The sequence below is a fragment of the Canis aureus genome, chromosome 23 (genome assembly GCF_053574225.1).
Source record: "Canis aureus isolate CA01 chromosome 23, VMU_Caureus_v.1.0, whole genome shotgun sequence".
NCBI lineage: Eukaryota > Metazoa > Chordata > Mammalia > Carnivora > Canidae > Canis > Canis aureus.
The window spans coordinates 26972536-26996974 of record NC_135633.1 but is presented as its reverse complement, the minus strand read 5'-3'; the positions used below and the strand labels follow the sequence as shown (position 1 = coordinate 26996974).

Below are 24439 nucleotides of genomic sequence, written 5' to 3'. Positions count from 1 at the left end.
TATATTTTGCATATAATTCCTGGGAGTTTGTAGAGCCTGAATCCATGACTATTACTGCTGAGATTGTCTTTTTTAATTTCCAGAGTTGTGTAGACCATTGGAAAGAGTGTAGGTCTACTGATGAGAGATATTGAAAGCATAGCAGGAATCCTGGCTCCCAAAGTCTTGGCTTTGAGAGGTTGTTTATTTGATCAACTAAAATATATTAAGACCAACAAGCTAACAAGTAACTTTCAGGTTTCTCTTTTAACAGTTATGCATAGAACCATTGGCAGAGGTAAAAAAAAGTATTTTGCTATTTTAAAAGTCTTTAGTGGATAAACAGCTCATACAATTTTTGTTTAGAGAATAGTGGACTGGCTCATCGAATTAAAATTTGCTACTTGTATTTCCTAGAGAGTATAATATAATGAGAATAGAGTGCTACCTCTAGTTTAAAATTCTGAAATTTATATTAAGGTGCAATTTGAGCAAAAGTAAAAATCAGTTGTGTAAAATTTGTGTGTGTGTGTGTGTTTTTTTGTTTTTTTTTTTTAGGATTTTATTTATTTGAGAGAGAGAGAGTGAGAGAGAACAGAGCAGGAGGGAGGGGCAGAGAGAGAAGCAGGCTCCCTGCTGAACAGGGAGGCTGACACAAGGCTCAATCCCAGGACCCTGAGCTGAAGGCAAATGCTTAGCTGACTGAGCCACCTAGGCACTCCGTAAAAGGTTTTTAAATAATAATCTATGACCTACATACCATATAATTCAGTCTTTTATTTTTAAATATTTATTTATTTATTTGAGAGGGGAGGGAGAGAGAGAGACAGAGAGAGCATGAGCAGAAGGGGCAGAGGGAGAAGGGGAGAAAGAAATTCAAGCAGACTTGGCAGTGAGCCCAAGACAGTGCAGGACTTGATCTCACAATCCAGAGATCATGAATTTAATTGAAACCAAGAGTTGGTTGCTTAACTGACTGTACCCTTTAGCGGTGAGTCTCAACCCCCTTTCCCTCCCAACCCCTGGCAACAACTGCTATGTACCTGGTCTTTATGGATTTGCTTCTTCTGGTCTTTTCCTATAAATGGAATCATGAGATATGTGGCCTTTTGTAATGATCTTCTTTCACTTAATATGATGTTTTCAAGATTAATCAATGTTATAGCATGAATCAGTACTTAATTCCCTATCATTGACAAATAATATTCCATTGTATGGATATACCATATTTATCCATAAGTTGATGCACATTTGAGTGGTTTCCACTTTTAGCTGTTATGAATAATGCTGCTGGGAACATTTGTATGAGAATTTTTGTGGGGATATGTGTTTTTATTTCTCTTGGGTGTGATATTGCTGGGTCATATGGTAACTCTATGTTTAACATTTTGTGGATCTGTCAAACTATTTTCTAAAGTGGCTGCACATTTTACAGTCCCATCAACAGCTTATGAGAGTTCCAAATTTTCTACATCCTCACCAACCTTGTTATTGTCCATCTTTTTGATAATAGCTGTCCTAAGTAGGTGAAATGTGTTATCTTGTGGTTTTGACATGCATTTCTTTAATGGCCAATGATGCTGAGCATCTTTTTCTGTGCTTATTAGCCATTTGTACATCTTCTTTGGAGAAATGTTGTTTCTAATCTTTTGTCCATTTTTAAAATTTGGGGGTTGTAAAAAGTTTTTTAAAATAAAAAATAGTAGATAATTCAAAAATAATTTTGAAGAAAAATTAAGTAAAATGGTGTAAGGTCCTTCCTGTGTTTCAGGAGTTTGAGTAGAAGGGTTATGTGGAGGCTCAATGAACCGAGAAGGTGACATTCTTCCATTTCCTGGGTGGGAGTGCCCAGAGAAAAATCCAGCCCATGAGGGAGGATAAGGAGCACAACTTCTTGGTGGAAATCCATCTGGGGAGAAGGGGGCAGGAGGGTTCATTCAGGCTTCGTGGAGCAGAGGGAGTTAGTTTTGTGTCAACCTGTCTAGGCTATAGTACCCAGTTATTCAATCAAACTCTAATCTAGGTGTTGCTCTGAGGTATTTTGTAGATGTGGTTGATCTCTATAATCAGTTGACTTTGAGTAAAGGAGATTATTCTCCATAATCATCCAATTAATTGAAGGGCCTTAAGAGCAAAACCTAGATTTTCCTAAGGAAGATGACTGCATATGTAGTCAGTCTGTGGACTATAATTTCAGCCCCTGCCTGTGAGTTTTCAGCCTGCTGGCCTGCCTTAAAGATTTCAGACTTTCTAGCCCTCACAGTCACATAAGCCAATTCCTTGAGATAACTCATGTATATGCATAGTTAGCCTACTGGTTGTGTTTCTCTGGAGAACTCATTAATACAAAGAGGAAATAGATGTCTTCTTGTCCTGAACTTCCCATTTGAATCTATTGGAAACATCAGATTTGTCTGACAAGAGGGGCACTGAGACCCTTCTATCTCAAAAGAAACAGCACCCCATGCCCAGAGATGGAGGACAGTACAATTGCTTCCTGAAAACTGCTCCGTCTAGATCATCATTTAGAAGCTCAAGTTAAATTACTTTTTCCATTGTTCTTTGTCTCCTCTTTGCAATTTCTCATCTTGAGTTAGGAAGGTTTCTTTCAGCCTCCTGTGCTCTTCTCCAATGATCTTGACCTTTTAGTTCAAGGGAAATAATTCGGTTTTGAGAAGGATAAATGATGCTTCCTAGATTTTCTTCAAGGTCCTTGATTTGCACTCTGAAGTTCTTCAGCTCTTTGTTTGCATGCTCATCTTGTCATTTGCTTCAGGACTTTCCTTTTTTTTTTTAAGTTTTTTTTTTAATTTTTATTTATTTATGATAGGCACACAGTGAGAGAGAGAGAGAGGCAGAGACACAGGCAGAGGGAGAAGCAGGCTCCATGCACCGGGAGCCCGATGTGGGATTCGATCCCGGGTCTCCAGGATCGCGCCCTGGGCCAAAGGCAGGCGCCAAACCGCTGTGCCACCCAGGGATCCCAGGACTTTCCTTCTCTTCTCCAAGTAATGATCTTCCTGGACTGATAATTTCTCAAGAGACTCAATTCCTTTCTCTTGACAAAGCTCAGTCACTTCATTTCCTCTCCCCTGAAGATTTTGATCTGCACTTTTTCAGTGGAGGTTTGTGCAGCCTGAAGACAGTTTTACAAGATCTATTTATTTATTTTAGAGAGAGAGAGAGTGCAGGGGAGGAGCAGAGGGAAAAGGAGAGAATCTCAAGCAGACTCTGTGGTGACCCAACACTCAATCCTATGACCCTGAGATCTGAGCCAAGCCAAGATCAACAGTCAGACACACTTAAACTATTGAGCCACCCATGTGCTCCTCAGCCTGAAGACTTTTGAGATGATCTGTCATATTGGCTTTTCTGTTCCCTTCTTTAGCAGTGTTGATGTAGAATTGATGTCTCTCTCCATCTTGGATGTTTAAATGCATACTTTACTTTTCAACATCAGTCAGTATCCTCCTGGCTCCTCTTGTCTGGTCATAAATACAGCCTCTACCTTCTGATTCCAATCTATTACCCATGTTTCCTTCTCCATGGTAAGCTAACAGGTCTTTCATATTTAACCAACATTTTTCCAGAGACTCTTCACACTTACCGTGGAGTTCTATATAAAGGTCCTGAGTCTTTCTTTTGTTGCCTCCATAGTTCTAAATTTGCTTTTGCTTTTTCTGCTTATACTTTTATAGATTTGGTTTCTTTAAATGGATTTGGTTTTTTGTGGATTTTGGATCTTTCTCATGATATAAGAGATTGGCTTATCTTGATATGAATATTGAGGTTTTTCTTTTCCTAGCTGGTTTCCTATAAGGCAGAAGATGGACTAGATCATGGGGTTAGATGTATCAGGGCATCAGATGCTTCTAGGCTTTTATTTTCTTTCATCCTGAGATGAAACTGACAGGAATTTTCATTTACTAGAACTATGCTGAATTGTTAATGGTGTATTCCTTGACTCTAAGTTGTCCTCCTCCTCCTCTTTTTCTTCTTCTCCTCTTCCCTGTCTTTTCCCTTGAAAGCAGTGTAATCAGAGCAATATGTGGCAGAAACTGCTAGTTTACCCTCACTATTCATTCTTCTTCTCTTCCTTAGTAGAACCCTAGATTTACATTGGGACACATAGCCGTTTGGAATTAAGATCACCTTTCAGCAGATCTTCCTGCTTATTGTGGACATGTGAGTAAATTTTGGCAAATAAGATATAGGCAGAAGTGTCCTGTACAACTTAAGTAAATGTCCTTTAAGGGAGAGATATATCTTTCTTTGTCTCTTTGATCTGTTGGTTGAAGGGCAGCCATATGGCTGAAGCCTGAGCAGCCATCTTGGATCATGAGAGAAAAGCCATGTGTTGAGGATGGTGGAACAAGAGGAAAAGACCCTGGGTCCCTGAAACTGTGGAGGGTCAAGTCAACTGTAGATTACTTATCTCTGGACTAAATTTACATGAGAAAGAAAGAAATTTTTATTTAGTTTAAGCTGCTATTACTTTAATTTTTCTGCCACAGGTAAGCCTAATTCTAATTAATGTTGTATTTGTTATCTAGAAATAGGGCACTGCAAGTGCCAAAACTGAGGTGCTTAATTAATGAGTGCATTGCGTTGCAGATGCCAAGGACACAGGCATTGCAGACTGGAAAGTTTATGACTCTCGTTATACAGTAGTAAAACATTTGATCAAAAAATATGAAAAAAGTGTTAGTTGCCTTTTACTGGATAGCAAAACATCCTCGAACCTAATGGGTTAAAACAACAAACATTTTACTACCTATCATGATTTTGTGGGTTGACTGTGGTGGTTCTTCTGCTGGTCTCACAGGGGTCTTTGATGAGTTGGATGGAGGCTCGTGATGGAATATCCAAGATGACTTCACTCGCATGTGTGGGTGGGATGGCTAGAAGGGCTGTGACCTCTCTCTCCATGGGACTTAGCTTAGGTTTCTTTACATGGTAGCTGGATCCCAATTAGGCAAAAGTGAAAGCTGCCAGATCTTCTTAAGGTTTTAAAGTTAGTCACAGGAACAGCCCAGATTTAAAGGGAGGGTACTACATAGTTGCAAATACTAGAAGAGGTGGTTCATTGGGGGTAAGCTTCAGACACTAGCTATCTCACCTTGAAAGACTACTTGAGGTAGCAATGTAGTGTAGTAATGGAGAAAGGTAGGGAAATTTAGTATATTGATATTTTCTGGCTCCTTCTTGATACTTTTAGCAAAATCTTACCAGAGAGAAAGAAATGCAGAAACTCAAACTAGAGCTGGCTGCTCTGTATAGATTTACTAAGATTTACTAAGGGAGGAACACTTTGCTATTACCCATAATCTGGATTGACCAAGAATCCTTTAATTTTGAGTCTTGTAGAGTTTAGAAGGCCAATTTTTTCTGCACTGAAGCACTTAAAAGTGTTAACTGCAAAGTGCCAGCCATAGGAGTAAAGATAAGTGCCCTCTTCAGAACAGCAGTGGACCTGTTGGCAAGGAAGGATAATGCTTTCCCACCCAAGTGTGTTGTTTCAGGGTCTGAAGAGAACCATCATCCAGTTGGGGGAATGGCCAATAATGAAAAGATCAGAGTTTTCAGGCTTGAAAACCATGTCTAGATAAGGTCTTTGGCTGTGGTTACTTACACTGGAACTGACTAGAACCAAATAGACCAAAGATTTACTAAATTTTTAAGGAATTGTAGTCTCAAGGAAAACTTAAACCCTGCTTGTAGGAGCCTCTGATTGCTCAACCCTCACAACACTCCTTGGGCCGTTGAACCTGCACCAGCAGAGGTGGACTTGGATGACTGATTTTGCAAAAAGGGTATGCTCTCTCATGTTCAGCCCGGAGCTTGTATGCGGCTTCTCAGAAATGTGGCCAATCTAGGAATTAAGTGAGGACTACTGATTTACTTATTATTAGCTTAACCAAGTTTTAACAAATGCTTCTTTGTATAAGGTATTACATTAGTGCTGAAGATGAAGTTGTGAAGGAAAGAAGAGGCAGTTGATAGTCCAGAAGACCTGGTAGGACCCATACTCACTCAGACTCATCATTCACAGCTCTGTCTTCTCAGCAAGGCCCTTTTTTTTTTTTTTTTTTTAAAGATTTTATTTATTTATTAGAGAGAGAGGCAGAGGGAGAAGCAGGCTCCATGCAGGGAGCCTGACGCAGGACTCTATCCCAGGTCTCCAGCATCACGCCCTGGGCTTAAGGTGGCACTAAGCCACTAAGCCACTGGGGCTGCCCTTAGTGAGGCCTTCTTGAAGGACTCTAGAGGTTCCCACATCTGCCCCTTTTGCTGATCTCAGTGATGTGTATCCCGGCTGTACCAGCTTCCTCGGTCAGTCTTGTTGGATTGTTCTGGGTTATGTCTGTATCTGGGCCTGCCACTGACACTTCCAATACACTGATTAGATAGGATGCAGAGGTTAGGACTTATGGTCCTGGTGCCATCAGGGATAATCTTATCCCTGAGACCTGACTATGCAATGCAGCGGCTTGCAATCTATTGTCCCATGGCCCTTTTACACACACATCCTGCCTCAGCAACCCATCCCACTTCCAAGTGGGAAGAAAGCCTGATGACAACAGCAAGTATTTTTGAGATTACATTTTAGTTTTATGCTTTAGCAGTAGGGTGTGGATACTTTAGATATGAACTCTAACACACTTGTCTTCTTGTCATAAAGAAAGGCATAAATCCCAACCCTTTACAGATAAGTGTACCTGACCAGGAGGAACTTGTAGACACAGCTTGTATTAGGCAGTTTCTGGTTGTTTTTTTTTTTTTTTTTAAGACTTATTTATTTATGATAGACATAGAGAGAGAGAGAGAGAAAGAGGGAGAGAGAGAGAGGCAGAGACACAGGAGGAGGGAGAAGCAGGCTCCATGCAGGGAGCCCGATGTGGAACTCGATCCCAGGACTCCAGGATCACGCTCTGGGCCAAAGGCAGGCGCTAAACCGCTGAGCCACCCAGGGATCCCTAGTTTCTGGTTGTACATGCAGACAACTGACCATAGCTTAAGTGAAAAGTATGTTCTTGCTTTTTGTCCAGGCTCTGTATGCCTATTGTATTCTCTCCTACCTGCCAGCTCCAGGAGGAAAAAAATCCCAGAGGATTCTGATTGGTCCAGCTTTATGTCATGTGTCCATCTAGGGCAGGTTCTGTTTCCAAAAAGAAGGGGTAGGAGGAGAAGGCGGGCTGCTAAGAACAATAGCCAATACATTTGAGTTGAGACAGCAAGACTCCTAGGAGTAGAACTTTATTCAGGAAGAAGTCACTTGAATGGCTCCTTTGTTTTGGTAAATGCAGGGTAAATAGATACCAGTGTTCTAGGCAAAGAGTGACATTGGACTCTGGTGTCTTGAAAAAAAAATCCTCTTTTCACACCCCTTGATCTGGTCCCAGGGGAGGAAGCGGAAAAATTTGCATTCCAGCCAAAGAACCTCCCAGAAGCACCGAAGTCACATCATTACAACATTCTTGGTTGGTGAAAGTGGCACTAACTGAACTCTGCCTGCAGAAAAAGACACCAAGGTTCTAATTCCCTCACATGAGGTATACCAGAATATGGGTCACTTCTGCCACAGTTCATGGCTGGAGTTAGAGCTCTTTTCTCCATCTCCCCATATAGAAAATACTTATGTGCTTTGACAGGGCAACTGGGTGGCTCAATAGGTTAAGCATCTTACTCTTGATTTCAGCTCAGGTCATGATCTCAGGGTCATGGGATTGAGCCTTATATTGGGTTCCACACTAACTGTGAAGCCTGCTTAAGATTCTTTCTTTCTCTCCCTCCGCCCCTCCTTCCCCATTTGCATGTGTGCTCTCTTTCTCTCATATATAAACTTTTTTTTTTTTTTTTTTTTTTTTTTTTTTTATGATAGTCACAGAGAGAGAGAGGTGCAGAGACACAGGCAGAGGGAGAAGCAGGCTCCATGCACCGGGAGCCCAATGTGGGATTCGATCCCGGGTCTCCAGGATCGCGCCCTGGGCCAAAGGCAGGCGCCAAACCGCTGCGCCACCCAGGGATCCCTTTCTCTCATATATATATATATATATATATTTTTTTTTTTTTTCTGTGTTTTGAGAACAGTAGCTGAACATGAGAAGGGAATGCAAAGAACTCAGTGTGCCCATCAGGTTCAGAGTGACACCAACAGGAGGGCCTGACCCCCTAAGAGTTCTCTGTGGCCTGTGTAAGGATCTGAATCAGCATGAGTATCACACTAGCAACAGTCAATGGTGCCTTCACAAGCACAGGAAAGAGATAGTGAGAAGTAAATGGATCTTGCATGCATTTTGGAGTTGTTTTTTTGTTGTTCATTTTGGAGTTTTTATTAGTTTGTTGATGGGCTGTGTGTAGATCTTGAGGGAAAGGAGAATTTAGGAAAGGCTCTTTGGTTTCTAACTTGAAGTAGAGGCATTTGCTTATATATGAATTTATATATACATTTCCATATATATGAATTTTATATAAATATTAAAAACATATATATTGGGGCACCTGGGTGGCTCAATCAGTTAATGGTTTCAGCTCAGGTCTTAGTCTCAGGACCATGAGTTCAAACCCTGAATTGGAGCCTACTTACACACACACACACACACACACACTCACATATACATATATGTGTGTGTGTCTATATATAGAGAGAGAGGGTGTTTAGCCTTATATAAATATATAGACACACATATATGTATATACATATATGTATATGCATTTGTTTAAATATGTACAAAATATTTCTAGAGGGCTACATAAGAATTTCCATGGAAGATGTGGTAGATTGCAAAAAGATGATCACAAATCCCTCCCAATTCTTGTGTGCCTGGCCTTTTGCAATGTGACTTTGCTCCTCCTCCCATCAAGATGTGGAGTCTGGGGCAGCCCGGGTGGCTCAGCGGTTTAGCGCCGCCTTCAGCCCAGGGCGTGATCCTGGAGATCCAGGATTGAGTCTCACATCAGGCTCCCTGCATGGATCCTGCTTCTCCCTCTGCCTGTGTTTCTCTCTCTACTCTCTGTGTCTCTCATGAATAAATAAAAAAAATCTTAAAGAAAAAAAAAGATGTGGAGTCTGTTTTTCCCCACTCTCAAATCTATCTGGCCAGGTAACTTGCTTTAACCAATAAAATGCAACTGAAGTGATGTCAGAACTCTGGACCTAGGGGGTCTTGTTGCTTCCTTCCATGCTTACCACCATGCAGAGAAGCCTCCTTAAGGATGAGAGATCACAGGAAAAGAGAGGCCCCCAGCCAGCCAGCCTGAACAGCTATACACATGAATGAGGCCAGCTTAGACCTTGTAGCTCATCAGCCAAAGGAATGAAGCAGCATTATTCACACGCAAGACCAGCAGAAGCACCACCAGCTGGGTCCAGCCCAAATTACTGACCCACAGAGTGGTGGACAAATATGGTGATTGTTGCCATAAGCCACTGAGTTTTGGGCTAATTTATTGTACAGTAATAGATAACTGTTACAGGAGGGAACTTGAGTAGCTGAAGAACAGGAATAGGGGGGATTTTCATTTACCCTTTTGTATCATCTGAATTTTGAAACTTGTGAATATTTTACCTATTAATTTTCAAAAATGTTTGTTGCAGGGATCCCTGGGTGGCTCAGTGGTTTAGCACCTGCCTTCACCCCAGGGCATGATCCTGGAGTTCTGGGATCGAGTCCCACATCAGGCTCCCTGTGTGGAGACTGCTTCTCCCTCTGCCTGTGTCTCTGCCTCTCTCTGTGTGTCTCTCATGAATAAATAAATAAAATCTTAAAAAAAAAAAGTTTGTTGCATTTAATGAATAAGTCTCTTATTTTTTTTTTAATTTTTATTTATTTATTTTATGATAGTCACAGAGAGAGAGAGAGAGGCAGAGACACAGGCAGAGGGAGAAGCAGGCTCCATGCACCGGGAGCCCGACGTGGGATTCGATCCCGGGTCTCCAGGATCCCGCCCTGGGCCAAAGGCAGGCGCCAAACCGCTGCGCCACCCAGGGATCCCAAGTCTCTTATTTTGAACATGAAGAGTATAGTTTTTATTTTAAAATATTTTATTTATTTACTTGAGAGAGAGAATGAGCGAGAGAGTGTGCCCACAAGCTGGGGAAGAGGCAGAGGAGGAGGGAGAAGCAAATTCCCTGTAGGGCAAGGAACCTGATGCGGGGCTTGATCTCAGGACCCTGGGATCATGACCTGAGATGAAGGCAGATTCACAACTAAATGAGCCACCCAGGTGACCCGAAGAGTATAGTTTTTATTTTTTTAATTTTAATTTTTAAAAGATTTAATTTATTTATTCATGAGAGAAAGAGAGAAAGAGGCAGAGACATAGGCAGAGAGAAGCAGGCTCCATGCAGGAAGCCTGATGCAGGAGTTTGATCCCAGGATTCTGGGATCATGCCCTGGGCTGAAGGCAGGCACTCAACTGCTGAGCCACCCACACGCCCTGAAGAGTATAGTTTTTAATTGACTCATCACTACATGGATTTTTTTTTAAAGATTTATTTATTTATTTATTTATTTATTTATTTATTTATTTATTTATTTTAGGGAGCGATAAGGAGAGTGTGCATGCAAGTGGGGGGAGGGGCAGAGGGAGAGGGAGAGAATCCCAAGTCCACTCACCATTGAGTGCAGAAGCGACTGGGGCTTGATCTCAGCACCCATGAGGTCATGACCTGAGCTGAAAGCTTGAGTTGGATGGTTAACCGACTGAGCCACTCTTGTGCCCCACCACTGATTTTTTTAAATAAACTTTTTTTGAGGCATTGCATACTTACGGAAATATATACAAGAGTACAGCTTGATGAAGTTTCACAGAGCATACATACCTGTGTAACTGGCACCCAGATCAAGAAACACCACCAGTCTCCTTCATGTTCCTCCTAGCTGCTACCCACAGGGAGTGTATGTGTGTATATACACATATATATAAAGTAAATATATTTACTTATATTTATAAATATATTTACACAAACATTTTATTGTTTTTTATTTAGAAAAAGAGTTTCCTTTCCTCCCCACTAAATATATTTGAGTAAGTATATAAAGGATGTCATTTTAGGGCCCCCTGGGTGGCTCAGCGGTTAAGCGTCTGCCTTTGGTTCAAGGCATGATCCTGGAGACCAGGGATCGAGCCCCACATTGGGCTCCCTGCATGGAGTCTGCTTTTCCCTCTGCCTGTGTCTCTATCTCTCTGTCTCTCTCATGAATAAATAAATAAAATCTTTAAAAAAGAATGTCATTTTAAAAGCACATTGAGGGATCCCTGGGTGGCTCAGTGGTTTAGCACCGCCTTGAGCCCAGGGTGTGATCCTGGAGACCCAGATGGAGTCCCACATTGCGTTCCCTGCATGGAGCCTGCTTGTTCCTCTGCCTGTGTCTCTGCCCTTCTCTCTGTGTGTCTCTCGTGAGTAAATAAATAAAATCTTAAAAAAAAAAAAGGCACATTGAGTTACCTGCCTTCATAAGAGCACCTGCAGATCTCTATCTGGCCCTTCTGCGTTAGCAGTGTGAAAAGCTCTGAGCAGTTCCAGTTTAAAACCAAACCCTGGTAGCTGGGAAGACGCGTTCCTTCCCCCTTGTGGCCATACTTGGCTACTGCACCCAAGCTAGGCACCCAGGTCAGTGCAAGAACTTTCCCAACGTGAAGCCGAGGTGCAGAACCGGACAAACTGGGCTCCGTTCTGGGCCGGCATTTTAGAGCAACTCTCGTAGCCCCGGTGGCCTGACCGTCTCCCGATTGCGGTAGCACCTATAGAGTTAGCCTTGGGGGTTGGGAGCTGATTTCACCAGCGGCGTGTCCTTCACGGGGAGGAGATGGTTAGAATGGGGAGTGAGGAGCAGCTGAACAACCGAAGAACAACCCGGTTGTTAGAGATCGATCGTGGCCTTGGCATCCTCAGAGCACAGGATGCGGGAGGGCCCTGGGCGTGCCTACGTGGCCGAAGCCCTGAAGCCCCGCTTCTCTGGAGCTTCTGCCTCCTGCAGGTCCTGTGGGAGCAGGTGAGGCGAGTGGGAAGCTTCAGGAAGAACCGGGGCGTGCCGCAGAGACCTCGGACTTCTAGGGTAACACCCCTCCCACCCCCTCAACCCCCCGTGAGCAAGGCAGAGGCCGAAGACAGGACTTCTGTTTTTATTTTTATTATTATTTTTTAAAAGATTTTATTTATTTATTCATGATAGTCACACAGAGAGGCAGAGACATAGGCAGAGGGAGAAGCAGGCTCCATGCACCGGGAGCCCGACGTGGGATTCGATCCCGGGTCTCCAGGATCGCGCCCTGGGCCAAAGGCAGGCGCCAAACCGCTGCGCCACCCAGGGATCCCAGGACTTCTGTTTTTAAAAGTTCACTCTTGGGGCACCTGGGTGGCTCAGATGGTTGTCTGCCTTCTGCTCAGGTCATGGTTCAAGGGCCTGGGATTGAGCCCCACATCTGGCTCCCTGCTCAGCGGGGTGCCTCTTTCTCCCTCTCCCTCTGCCACTCCCCTGCTTGTGCTCTCTCACTCTCTCTCAAATAAATAAATGAAATCTTTTATTTTTATTAGTATTATTTTTTAAGATTTTATTTACTCATGAGAGAGAGAGAGGCAGAGACACAGGCAGAGGGAGAAGCAGGCTCCATGCAGGGAGCCCTATGCGGGACTCAATCCCGGGCCCCCAGGATCACGCCCTGGGCCCAAGACAGTGCTAAACCGCTGAGCCACCCGGGCTGCCCCAAATCTTTTTTTTTTTTTTTTTAAGTAATAAAAAATAAAAGTTCACTCTGGGGGAAGTGGGAGGAACTGGTGATTTCTCCAGAGAACTGGTAGAGGAGGGCCATAATGGGTGGACCCACCGAGGAGGTCTCCACAGGTAGACCTTGAAGCTGGGCTGCAGGCCTAGCCTCCTGCCTCTCACCCCTGAGGCTGGTCCGCAGGACAGAACCAGTTGCAATCTGTAAATATTGCCATTGGTCAATTCTAGTTTGTCTACTTTACCGTCCCTATCTTTTGGTTTCCCCCTTGGTAATATTTTGTCACATATGGGACACACACCACTAGCCCTACTCAGCAGTGCAGATATCAAATAGGGTATGAGTGGGGAACCATATAGGCAGAGAATAGGGCACAAGCAGCCCCTGGAACTCATTTCCCACTGCACTGTCACCAGAGTCCCAGTGGAAGGGGCCTGCTGTAGTAATGTTGAAATGGAGGAGGAATGTATTTTGATATGAATGACTTTTTTTTTTTTTTTTTTAAGAAGAGAAAGGAACTTTTAATAGAGTGGGTATGAGGGCAGGCCCGGTGGCTCAGCGGTTTAGCACTACCTTCAGCCTGGGGTGTGATCCTAGAGACCAGGGATCGAGTTCCACGTCAGGTTCCCTGCATGGAGTCTGCTTCTCCCTTTGCCTCTCTCTCTCTCTCTCTGCCATGAATAAATAAATAAAATCTTAAAAAAAAAATAGAGTGGGTATGAGAAGGAAACAGCTAGGTGACTATGCCACATTGGAAGTACCGTATCCAGCAAGTAGCTTAGTTAGTAAGGGGGAGCCCCTAGAACCCAGTGGCTGATATCATTGGGCTAATGCAGACATATTGAGCTAGCTATCTGGGGAAATGAATGAGCCTCTAAGGTCATCACATATATCTCTCCTTACACTTGAAAAAAATATTCAGTGTCAGGTAGGATGTTTGGGGCTGTAATTGAGGCTTCCTAATCAAAAATGACTTAAGGCGTGCCTGGCTGGCTCAGTCTGAATAGTGTGTGACTCTTGATCTCAGGATCATGGGTTTGAGCCCCACAGTACATGTAGAGATCACTAAAACAACAACAACAACAACTTTATTTATTTTAAGGATTTATTTATTTATCTGGGAGAGACAGGGAGAGAGCGTGAGCAGGAGGGGCAGAGGGAGAGGGAGAGAATCTCAAGCACACCCCGTGCTTAGCAGGGAGCCCCATGTGAGGCTGGATCCCAAGACCCAGAGATCACGACCTGAGCCAAAACCAAGAGTCAGAGGCTCCACCAACTGTGCCACCCAGGTGCCCCACAAATAAATAAACTTTAAAACAAAACAAAAGTGACTTAAGCTTAAGAAATTTCATAATGTCGATTAACAAGAAGCCAGCAAAACAGTCTCTGGATTGACTCAGTGGCTTAGTTTGTCCCCTAGGACCTTGCAATCTTTCCCCTCAGCCACCCTTCTTGGCAACATCTTCCCTCATGGTTGCAAGGTAGCTGTTGTAGATCCAAGTATCATGCTATCATGCAACAATATCCAAAATCTTCCCTCCTTATCTCTCCTCTTTTATCTTTTTTAATCACAGAGGAAAATCTTTCTTAACCCCCCCCCCCCCACCAGGAGGCATCCCCTTTCATTTCACTGGTCAGAACTGAGGCACACAGGCTCCACTGACCCAGCCACAGGGAACAGGGACTGTTACCATGGCTGGTGTGGACCATGGGTCATCCTATCAACAGGGAAGAGGGAATGCCTGCTAGGAAGTGAACCCTTGTGTCTGCCATTACATTTTTGTTCTTTTTTCTGATTATAGAAGTCATATATGTCCTCTGTAGGAAATTTGGGAAATCCAGAGAAGGATGAAGTAGATCCACCTGGAACCAAGCACTGTCTTATCATTTTGACCTGCTTTTCTCTCTCTCTGCACTCTGTTCCACTCAACCCCCTTCATCCTCCTCTGCACCAGCCCTTTATCTCTGTTTCCCCACACCCAAACCACCTTCTATTCAGTACAGAAAAACACTTGTTGTAGGTCTTGGTCCCAAACTCCTCCCTTGCTTTTTTTAAAGCTGTGGGGAAAAAAAAATCATAAGTAACAGAGTATGTAAAAAGGATGTGTGTAGTGCAATGATGTTACAAGTGCTTGTGAACCCACCACTCAGCCTGAATACTTCGAAGCCCTGATCATGTACCCTCCTTTCCCTTCCTGAATTGGCTGTTGCCCACTGTGTTCATCATTTGTTGCCACAAAAATGCCATGTATTGCCTCAAAATTCAACAAGCTTCATCTCATATTCATGGTCTGCAGGTTGCACTAATCTAGATTGGGCTTGGTGAGGTGGCTCTACTTCAAGTTGCAGATTGTCTGCATTTGGCTCCAGACTGCAGGCTGGAGCCAGGTCTGCTCCATATGTCTATCATCCTACAAGGATCAGAGTCTACCTGGCGCATATTCTCCTCCTGGCCCTTCACTGAAGTGGGAGAACCATGTCAAACAGCAGCAAAAGGAGATCCCTGGGTAGCTCAGCGGTTTGGAGCCTGCTTTTGGCCCAGGGTGCAATCCTGGAGTCCCGGGATCGAGTCCCACGTCGGGCTCCCGGCATGGAGCCTGCTTCTCCCTCCTCCTGTGTCTCTGCCTCTCTCTCTCTTTCTCTCTCTCTCTCTCTCTCTCTCAATGTCTATCATCAATCAATCAATCAATCAATCTTAAAAAAAAAAAAAAAAAAACAGCAGCAAAAGCCCATTGAAGGCACTGCTCAAGTCATGTTTACTGACATTCCACTGGCCAAAGCAAATCACGAGGCCAAGCCCAATCTCAGCAGGGCAGGGAAGTACACTCTTTCCCAGCAGAGAGAGGTACCCAAACATTTGCTGACCACAATCCAGACTGCCATAAAAATGCCTTTGGTTTTCTTTATGGTTTTGCCAGAAAGAGATGTATCTCTGCAGAATATATTAGTTGTTTTCCTCTGGTTGTGAATTTTCTTTTCTTTTTTTTTTTTCTTAAGATTTATTTATTTATTCATTCAGAGAGAGCGAGAGAGAGGCAGAGACACAGGCAGAGGGAGAAGCAGGCTCCATTCAGGAAGCCCGATGTGGGACTCAATCCCGGGTCTCCAGGATCACACCCCGGGCTGCAGGCGGTGCTAAACCGCTGCGCCACCAGGGCTGCCCAGTTGTGAATTTTCTATAAATGGATTCTGAGTGGGTATATTTTCTGAGTCATGTTTCTCTTTACTTTGTTTTCTCCCTATTTTATCAGTCAGGATGTTTGGTTGTGAACACAAACACCAATGCTGGCTCCCTTAAGGGAAAGGGATTTATTGGAAGGGTGTTGGGTGGTTCATAGAATTGATGGGAAGGTTGGAGGGAGAGCCAGGCTTAGGAAGTGGACAGGATACAGATCAGTATTTGCCTGGGGCTGGACATGGAGATTCCCTCTACAGGGAACTCCCTCTAAAGGGGCACAAAGAAACTTTTTCGGATGATGAAAATATATTTTGATTGTGACAGTGGTCATATGGGATTTATACATTAGTCAAAACTCATCAAACTATATACTTCAAATGGGTGCAATTTATTGTATGTAAATTATATATCACCTCGATATAAAAAAGAGGATATGCTTCATTTAATAATAATTTTTAAGTCTGTAGTGGCTAGTGCTTGAGAAAGCAACTGTGGGGTTCTTCCCTGACTAGTTTTATATGATTTGGGGTGATATTTCTGGCTCTATACTGGGTTCTCTAGGCCTCTTGTTGATTCTGTGAGCTCCCCAATAGTACTTTTTGTTTTTTAAATATAACAGATACATCTCAATAAAAAATTCAGTGATTTGAGTATATTCACAGGATTGTGCAACTATTGCCACAATCAATTTTTTTTTAAAGATTTTATTTATTTATTCATGATAGTCACACAGAGAGAGACAGAGAGGCAGAGACACAGGCAGAGGGAGAAGCAGGCTCCATGCACCGGGAGCCCGACGTGGGATTCGATCCCGGGTCTCCAGGATCACGCCCTGGGCCAAAGGCAGGCGCCAAACCGCTGCGCCACCCAGGGATCCCCACAATCAATTTTAGAACATTTTCATTACACCAATAAGAAAGGCCATACACATTGGCAGTCAGTCCTCATTTCCTCCTAGGCACTGTATTACTTTGCTAGGGCTACCATAATAGAGTATCTGGGTGTCCTTAAGCAACAGAAATGTATTCTCTCATAGTTCTGGAGGTTAGGAGTCTAAAACAAGGTGCTGGTAGGACCACGCTTTCTCTGCAGGCTCTAGGGAAGAATCTGTTCCATGCCTTTCTCTTAGCCTCTCATGCTGTCAGCATTCCTTGGTGCTCCTTGGCTTGCAGGCACATCTGCAAATTGCTGCCTCTGTTGCCGTGTGACATTCTCCTCTGTGTCTCATGGTTTCACAGGGCATTCTTTTCTCTTCGTGAGTCTTTCTGTGTGTCTGTTGTCTTCTCACGAAGACATCAGTCATATTAGATTAAGAACACACCCCACTCTGATATGACCTTGTCTTAGTTTACATCTTAATTATATTTGCAAGGACCCCATTTCCAAATAAGATCACTTCACAGGTACCAAGGGTTAGGACTTATCATATCTTTTAAGGGGACATAATTCAGCCCACAACAGTCTCTCATCTCTAGGCAACCACTAAGCTACTATCTGTATTTGTGGATTTACCTATTCTGGACATTTCATATAAATGTGATCATATAATATGTAGTCTTTTGTGGCTACTTTCTTTCACATAACATGATGTTCTCAAGGCTCATCCATGTTTTAATGTGTTGTATTAGTACTCCATTACTTTTTATTTGAAATAACATTCCATTTATGGATATACTGTAATTTTTTTTGCTCATTCATTGATGGACATTTGGATTGTTTCCATTCTCTGACTATTATGAATAGTGTTGCTGTGAACATTCTTATACATATTCTTGTGTGGATATATATTTTACTCTTGGATATATACCTAGGAGTGTAATTTCTGGGTCATATGGCACCTTTATGTTTAATTATGAGGATCCGCCAATCTGTTTTCCAAAGCAGCTGCACCATTTTACATTCCTACCAGTAATGTATGGGGTTTCTAATTTCTCTACATCTTTGCCAACACTTTTGGCAAAATTTTCTGTCTTTTAGATTACTAGTCATTCCAGTGAGTTTGAAGTATTTCATTGTGGTTTTGATTTGCATTTCCCTAACAACTAATGGTATTGAGCATCTTTTCATGGGCTTATTCCCATTTCTTTTGTTTGTTTGTTTAAGTTGGCTCCATGCCCACCTGGAGCCCAATGTTGGGCGTGAAGTCAAAGCTGTGAGATCAAGACCTGAACTGAGACCAAGAGTTGAATGTTTAATGGACTGAGCTACTCAGGTGCGCCTCCCACATTCTTTAAATCAGCCAGAAATTTTTGTCATGTTTCTGTCGCTTGACACCTATAAACAATAAAACCATGAATCCCTAAAACTTTCCTGAAAGTCTCCTTAAAAGGTGTCTGTCTTCTGAGTTGGTTGTGGGCCTAACAAAAGAGTTCTCCGGGGTCCTTTGAGTCTTCCTTTAAGGTCTCTTTAAGGGGACAGGAGTTACATTTCACAGAGGCCCTCAAAATTCACCAAGGGGTAAGAGGCTGCATCCAAACTCATTAAATCATTCATAAAACACTCACTCACTCTCCCTACTTGTCCCATGCCTGGCTCGGTGTGTAGGGTTCTGCCTTTAAGGAGTTCATCATCTGCCACAGAAGGCACACATGGACATAGCCAGTCTCTGTTCAGAGTGATCAGTTTCTACAGAGGAAAACACAGGGTCTCTCTGTCCCTGTGAACAAGATGCTTCTTAGAGATGGAAATATCTGAGGTAAGTCCTCGAGGATGAGTGGGAGATAGCCAGGTGAAGGGTGGGATATGTGATGATGCTCATGAAATGGCTCACTCAAAGGGATGGCTTTGTATTAGTGATGATGTAAGTTCAACTGCCATAACAATAATCCTCTCTGATGTAAATAGGTATATTTTTAAAAATATATTTTACTTATTTGAGAGAAAGAGTGTATGTGAGAGAGAGGGCACAAGCAGGAGGAGGATCAGAGAGAGTGGGAGAAGCAGACTCCCCTAACTGCTATGGACCCTCCTGCTCAAATAGAGAAGAAACAGATACACAGCAGTCACTGGTCCATAGCAATTCTGAAATCAAGCCGGGCATGCATTGATTCTGAAGTCAAGCAGCTCCATGATTCAGTTCAAACTTAGGAATACTTCTCTGTGGGTCTTGGTTCTGTCCTCTGAGTCATCCTTCCTTTCTCATAAAAGGTGGCCCGTGTTTGCATCTGAGTAATTGTTTCAGCCCATTTCCTAAACTATTGTACAAGCTAAGGAATCTAAAGTTCTCTTTTCATTTTATATTGTCTCTATCCCTTTCAAATGTGGCATTTGAGTTTGTGACACATCGTTTAGACAAAATTCTTGTAGGGAGAAACAAAATCTGTATTTAGGGAACTTCCAGGAGTTCAGTATGACCAAAATATTGGGCATTCCCTGGGTTTCTCTCTGCTAGAATTCTAGACACAGAACCACAGTTATTGTGTATTATAGTCCTCATACCTGACTGTGAGAACCTCTAGGGCAGGGTCTATTTCTCAAGAAGAAATAGATAAATCCATTTAGCTGGGATGTTTTAATACAACTCTCTCAGTAACTGATAGAATATGCAAAATAAGGGCAGCTCCGGTGGCGCAGCGCAGCGGTTTAGCGCCGCCTGCAGCCTGGGGTGTGATCCTGGAGACCTAGGATCAAGTCCCACGTCGGGCTCCCTGCATGGAGCCTGCTTCTCCCTCTGCCTGTGTCTCTGCCTCTCTGCCTGCCTCTCTCTCTCTCTCTCTCTGCCTCTGAATAAATTAAAAAAAAAACCTTAAGAATATGCAAAATAAAAACATCAATAAGGACACAGGAAGTTTGAATAACATGCTTCAAAATTTTGACCCAATTGACATAATAGAACACTGGGTCCAATAACTATAGAATAAATATTCTTTTCAAGTGCACATCAAATATTTATTGATATGCTCAGCCATAATATAAGTCTAACCAAATTTCAAAGAGTTAAAAATTATATAGTGTATGTTCAATGACCACAGTTGGATTATGTTAATCATCAAACAAAAAGAAATCTTGGAGATCCCAAAATATTTGGAAATTGAACAGCACACTAGTAAACAACCCAAAGGTAAAAAAAGAAATTACAATAGAAAGTCGAAAATATTTGATTCAAATTATAATGAAAATATAATATGTTAAAACTTATAGAATGTAGCTGAAGCCATGTTTAGAGTGAAATGTGGGGCTTTAAATGAGTATGTACTTTTTAATGGCTGAAAATCAACTATATAAAAATCTACCTTAAGTAGTTAGGGAAAACATCCAGAAATTAAATCCAAATAAAGTAAAGGAAGAAAATAATAAGGTTGACAGAATAAGTTAATAAAATAGAAAATAAAGATATGAGGGCACTGGGTGGCTCAGTTGGTTGAACATTTGCCTTTGGCTCAAGTCATGATCCAAGGGCCTGGGATCAAGCTATGCATCAGGCTCCTTGCTTAGTGGGGATTCTGCTTCTCCCTCTCCCTCTGTCTCTGCCCCTGCTCATGCTCTTGCTCTTTCTCAAATAAATAAAATATTTTTTAAAAAAGGAACAAGAAAATGAAGATATTAAAGAGGGGATTTAAAGAACCAAGAGTTAATTCTCTGATAAAACTACTAAAATTGATAAACTTTTCACCAGACAGATGAAGGATAAAAAGAGGAGACACAATTATCACGTAGAGTGCCATCACTACAGATCCTACATGAATCAAAAAGAGCATATTGTAAATAACTATATCTCAACAAACTTGAAGTTCAGATGACATGAATAGATAATTAGAAAAACACAGCCTATCAAAACTGACACAAGAAGAAATAGGAAGACTGAATAGTCCTGTTTCTACTAAATAAATTTAATTTTTTATTTAAAAAAATCTTTACACAAAGAAAACTCCAGGTCTCTCTCTCTCTCTCTCTCTCTCAAATAAATAGTCTTTAAAATAAAATAAAATTCTGGGATCCCTGGGTGGCGCAACGGTTTGGCGCCTGTCTTTGGCCCAGGGCGTGATCCTGGAGACCCAGGATCGAGTCCCACGTCGGGCTCCCGGTGCATGGAGCCTGCTTCTCCCTCTGCCTGTGTCTCTGCCACTCTCTCTCTCTCTGTGTGACTATCATAAATAAATTTAAAAAATTTAAAATAAAATAAAATAAAATAAAATAAAATAAAATAAAATAAAATAAAATTCTTTAAAAAAATAAAAAGAAAATTCCAGGTCCAAATGCTTCCAGTGAACAGAAAAAGTAGAAGTACTTCTCAACTTATTTTGTGTGATCAGAATTACCTAGATCCAAAAACCTAACAGGGGCATTATGAGGAAGGAAAATTATAGGTCAAACAAAGATGCAAAAATTCTAAACAAAATATCAGCAAACCAAACCAAAAGATCTAAAAGTAGGATAATACTACACGACTAAGTTCTACTAACTCCAGGGATACAAAGTTGATTTGACATTTGAAAATTAATCAATAATAATTCACCACTTTAACAGACTAACGTTAAGAAAACCATAAAATCATCTCAAGAGATGTAGAACAATTATTTTATAAAAGTCATCAACCATTTATGATAAAATCCTTTCAAACTAAGAACAGAAGGGAACTTCCTTTATCTGATGAAGGACATGACCAAAAACCTGTATCCAACATCATATTTACCTTTGAAGTATAAAAACCTTTTCATGAGGGATACCTGGGTGGCACAGTGATTGAGCATCTACCTTTGGCTCAGGTCATGATCCCAGGGTTCTGAGATCAAGTTCCACATTGGGCTCCCTGTCAGGACCCTGCTTCTCCCTCTGCCTATGTCTCTGCCTCTCTCTGTGTGTCTCTCATGAATAAATAAATAAAATCTTTAAAAACAAAATATGAATGCCTGGATGGTTCAGTGGTTGGGCGTCTGCCTTTGGCCCAGGGCATGATCCTGGGGTCCCAGGATTGAGTCTCGCATCAGGTTCCCTATGTGGAGCCTGCTTCTTTCTCTGCCTGTGCCTCTCTCTCTCTCTCTGTGTGTCTCTCATGAATAAATGAATAAAATTTTTAAAAGACAAAACAACCCCCCCCCCAAAAAAAAACCTTTTCCTGAGATGGGAATGAGAAAAGAGTGCCCACTATTACCCCTTCTATTCAACATTGTGCTGAAGGTCCTCCCTTATAAAATAACGAGAGAATATAGGATTAGGAAAAAAAATAATTAAAATTGTAATTATTTGAGGGCAGGGGTTTGGCTTGATTCCTCTGCTGCGAATCACAGAGTAGGTGTTTGTTTGGTGGGTAATTGTTGAGTGGACAGATGGAGCAATGGATGGAAAAAGAGAATGTTAAGTAGTGGGGCCCCCAAGGCAGGGGCCTATACTACATGGGCACTGACTACTACATAATCAACAGAAAAAGTAAAACAACAATGAAATTGCACAAGGAAATTTTTTTTATTGATAAAAATTTGATGGAAGAATCAGGGAAATCTTCCTGATAAAATGTAGATCAGCAAAGTCTTGCCCACTGTTTCTACTTTTTTTCTCTCTAGGACCTTTCGTACAGAGGTGAGAATATTTGGCCCCTGCTTTGACCCTAAGGATTTAAAAAAATCCTTATTTTTTTATTTTTAAAGATTTTTATTTTATTATTTTTAAAAGGATTTATTCATTTATTTGAGAGCGAGAGAGGGAGCATATGGAGGGAGGGGCAAAGGGAGAGGCAGAGAGAGAATCCCAAGCAGGCTCCCCTCTGAGTGCAGAGCCCAATGGGGCTTGATCCCACGACCTCAAGATCATGACCTGAGCTGAAATCAAGAGTTGGCCGCTCAACTGACTGATCCACCCAGGTATCCCTAAAGATTTTTATTTTTAACTTATCTCTATACCCAACATGGGGTTCAAATTCACAACCTAGAGATCAAGAGTCACATGCTCTACGAACGGAGCGAGCCAGGTGCCCCAACCCTAAGGATGTTTTTGTCTTTGTATTTATGAGTACAGATTTTTGATGGAATTATATCATATTGATTACTTTTCACTGAGAAAATATTTCCCAGCACAAATCCCATTAAGTTAGTTCAATATCTTTGATTTTTCTACACAGCTATTAAATCTATTTCCAACTTACTCATTTTCACTTAAATTGAGCTATAATTATCTTCAACTGAAAAATAATTTTCTGTATAAATTTCATAATGATGATTTGTGTTATCAGTCAATTTAAAAAATCCATATTACAATTTAATAATTATACCTTCTGCCATTGTAAGTTATCTTTTGTGGTCATTATTTCTATATTCTATGAAGTTCACTTTTCCTGGGATAAATTTTGCAGATCTACATTTTGCCAAGAAAGCTTATTTGATTTTGTCATCAATTTTTAGTCAACGAGTAATTTCACTCTGTGCAATTTAGATGTTAGTTTTATTTTTTCTGTTGATTATATAGTGAGCATGAATCTTACTCCACAAAGTTAGGGATGTAAAAAATGACATATTACTTTATTCAATTTAAATCAAATTAAGTCCAATTCAGAACTTATATTTTATGGGCTCCTTCCCTTGCATGGGTCTTTTGTAGAGAAAAATATTTCATGAGTCTCCTCCCATGCTTAATGGATACTAATGTACTTCTGTTTACCATATGCTGTCCCTCATTCACCTCCAGAGAGCAGGCCACACATGTGTCCCAAGCCCCAGACCTTCCTAGTTCTGGGAATCTCCTCTTTTATTACCCTTGAAGGCATTGGCTCCTTCATGGCCTTTCCAGAAAATAGCCTACCAGACTCTCTTGGGTGAGAAGCAAATTTGTTTTCCTGTTAATTCATCCAGGTTAGGATTAGAATATTTCTAGAGCATTTGGGAGAAAACAAAATGCCAAGAAGAAAATGTGAGAACTGGAAGGGATGGATTTGGTGAAGGAGCACAAATTTCTCGACTTTGAAAGCAGTTTAGACTGTCAAGTGTGATTGTCCACAATATATGAAGACTTCCTAAGTGGTCTTGCTACCCACAAGTGCCTCCTGCCAACCTTTCTAGAACCTTCCTCCTTCATAAGAAACCAAAACAATACAGTTGTGAATAAATAAAACCAAACAAAATGGAAGATCCTTGTCTCTATACAGAGTTGTAGGGTTGAAGAGAAATTTACATGAGACTCTCAGAACAGCCTGGTGGGGGGTACGTGAATATCCACATTTTGCAGAAAGATGAAATAGCTTGCCCATGGTCACACAGCTTGTGAGGATGGAGATGCAGAGGGGAATTGGAATTCAATTCTGTCTGGCTTGTTAGTCTCTGCCAACTGCATCCCGTCACCTTTTCAACCCCACACTCCATTAAAAATTCGTATCACAGACACAAACCTCCAGTCTTTGTCACCCCTTCCTACATACTCTATGCTCTAGTCCAACTATTTGGGACAGAGGTTCCTAACCTGGGGCCTGAGAGGCCAATGGGCTGTGATCTTGGATGGGAGAGCTACATTCTTTTTTAAAGTAAGCTTCATACCCAACTTGGGGCTTAAACTCACAACCCTGAGATCAAGACTTAGCCAAGATCAGGGCCTGAACTGAGATCAAGAGTTGGGCACTTACCAACTGAG

At 41.9% G+C, this 24439-nt stretch overlaps 1 long non-coding RNA gene across 2 annotated transcripts in view; it reads left to right on the top strand.

Moving 5' to 3' along the window:
• Positions 1 to 24439, top strand: part of LOC144294867 (uncharacterized) — a 41370-nt gene that overhangs the window by 6797 nt on the left and 10134 nt on the right. For both annotated transcript variants that reach the window (XR_013362207.1, XR_013362206.1), the window contains exons 2-3: positions 17990 to 18098; positions 18431 to 18581. This is a non-coding gene — a long non-coding RNA (uncharacterized LOC144294867). The remainder of the gene's footprint in view (positions 1 to 17989; positions 18099 to 18430; positions 18582 to 24439) is intronic.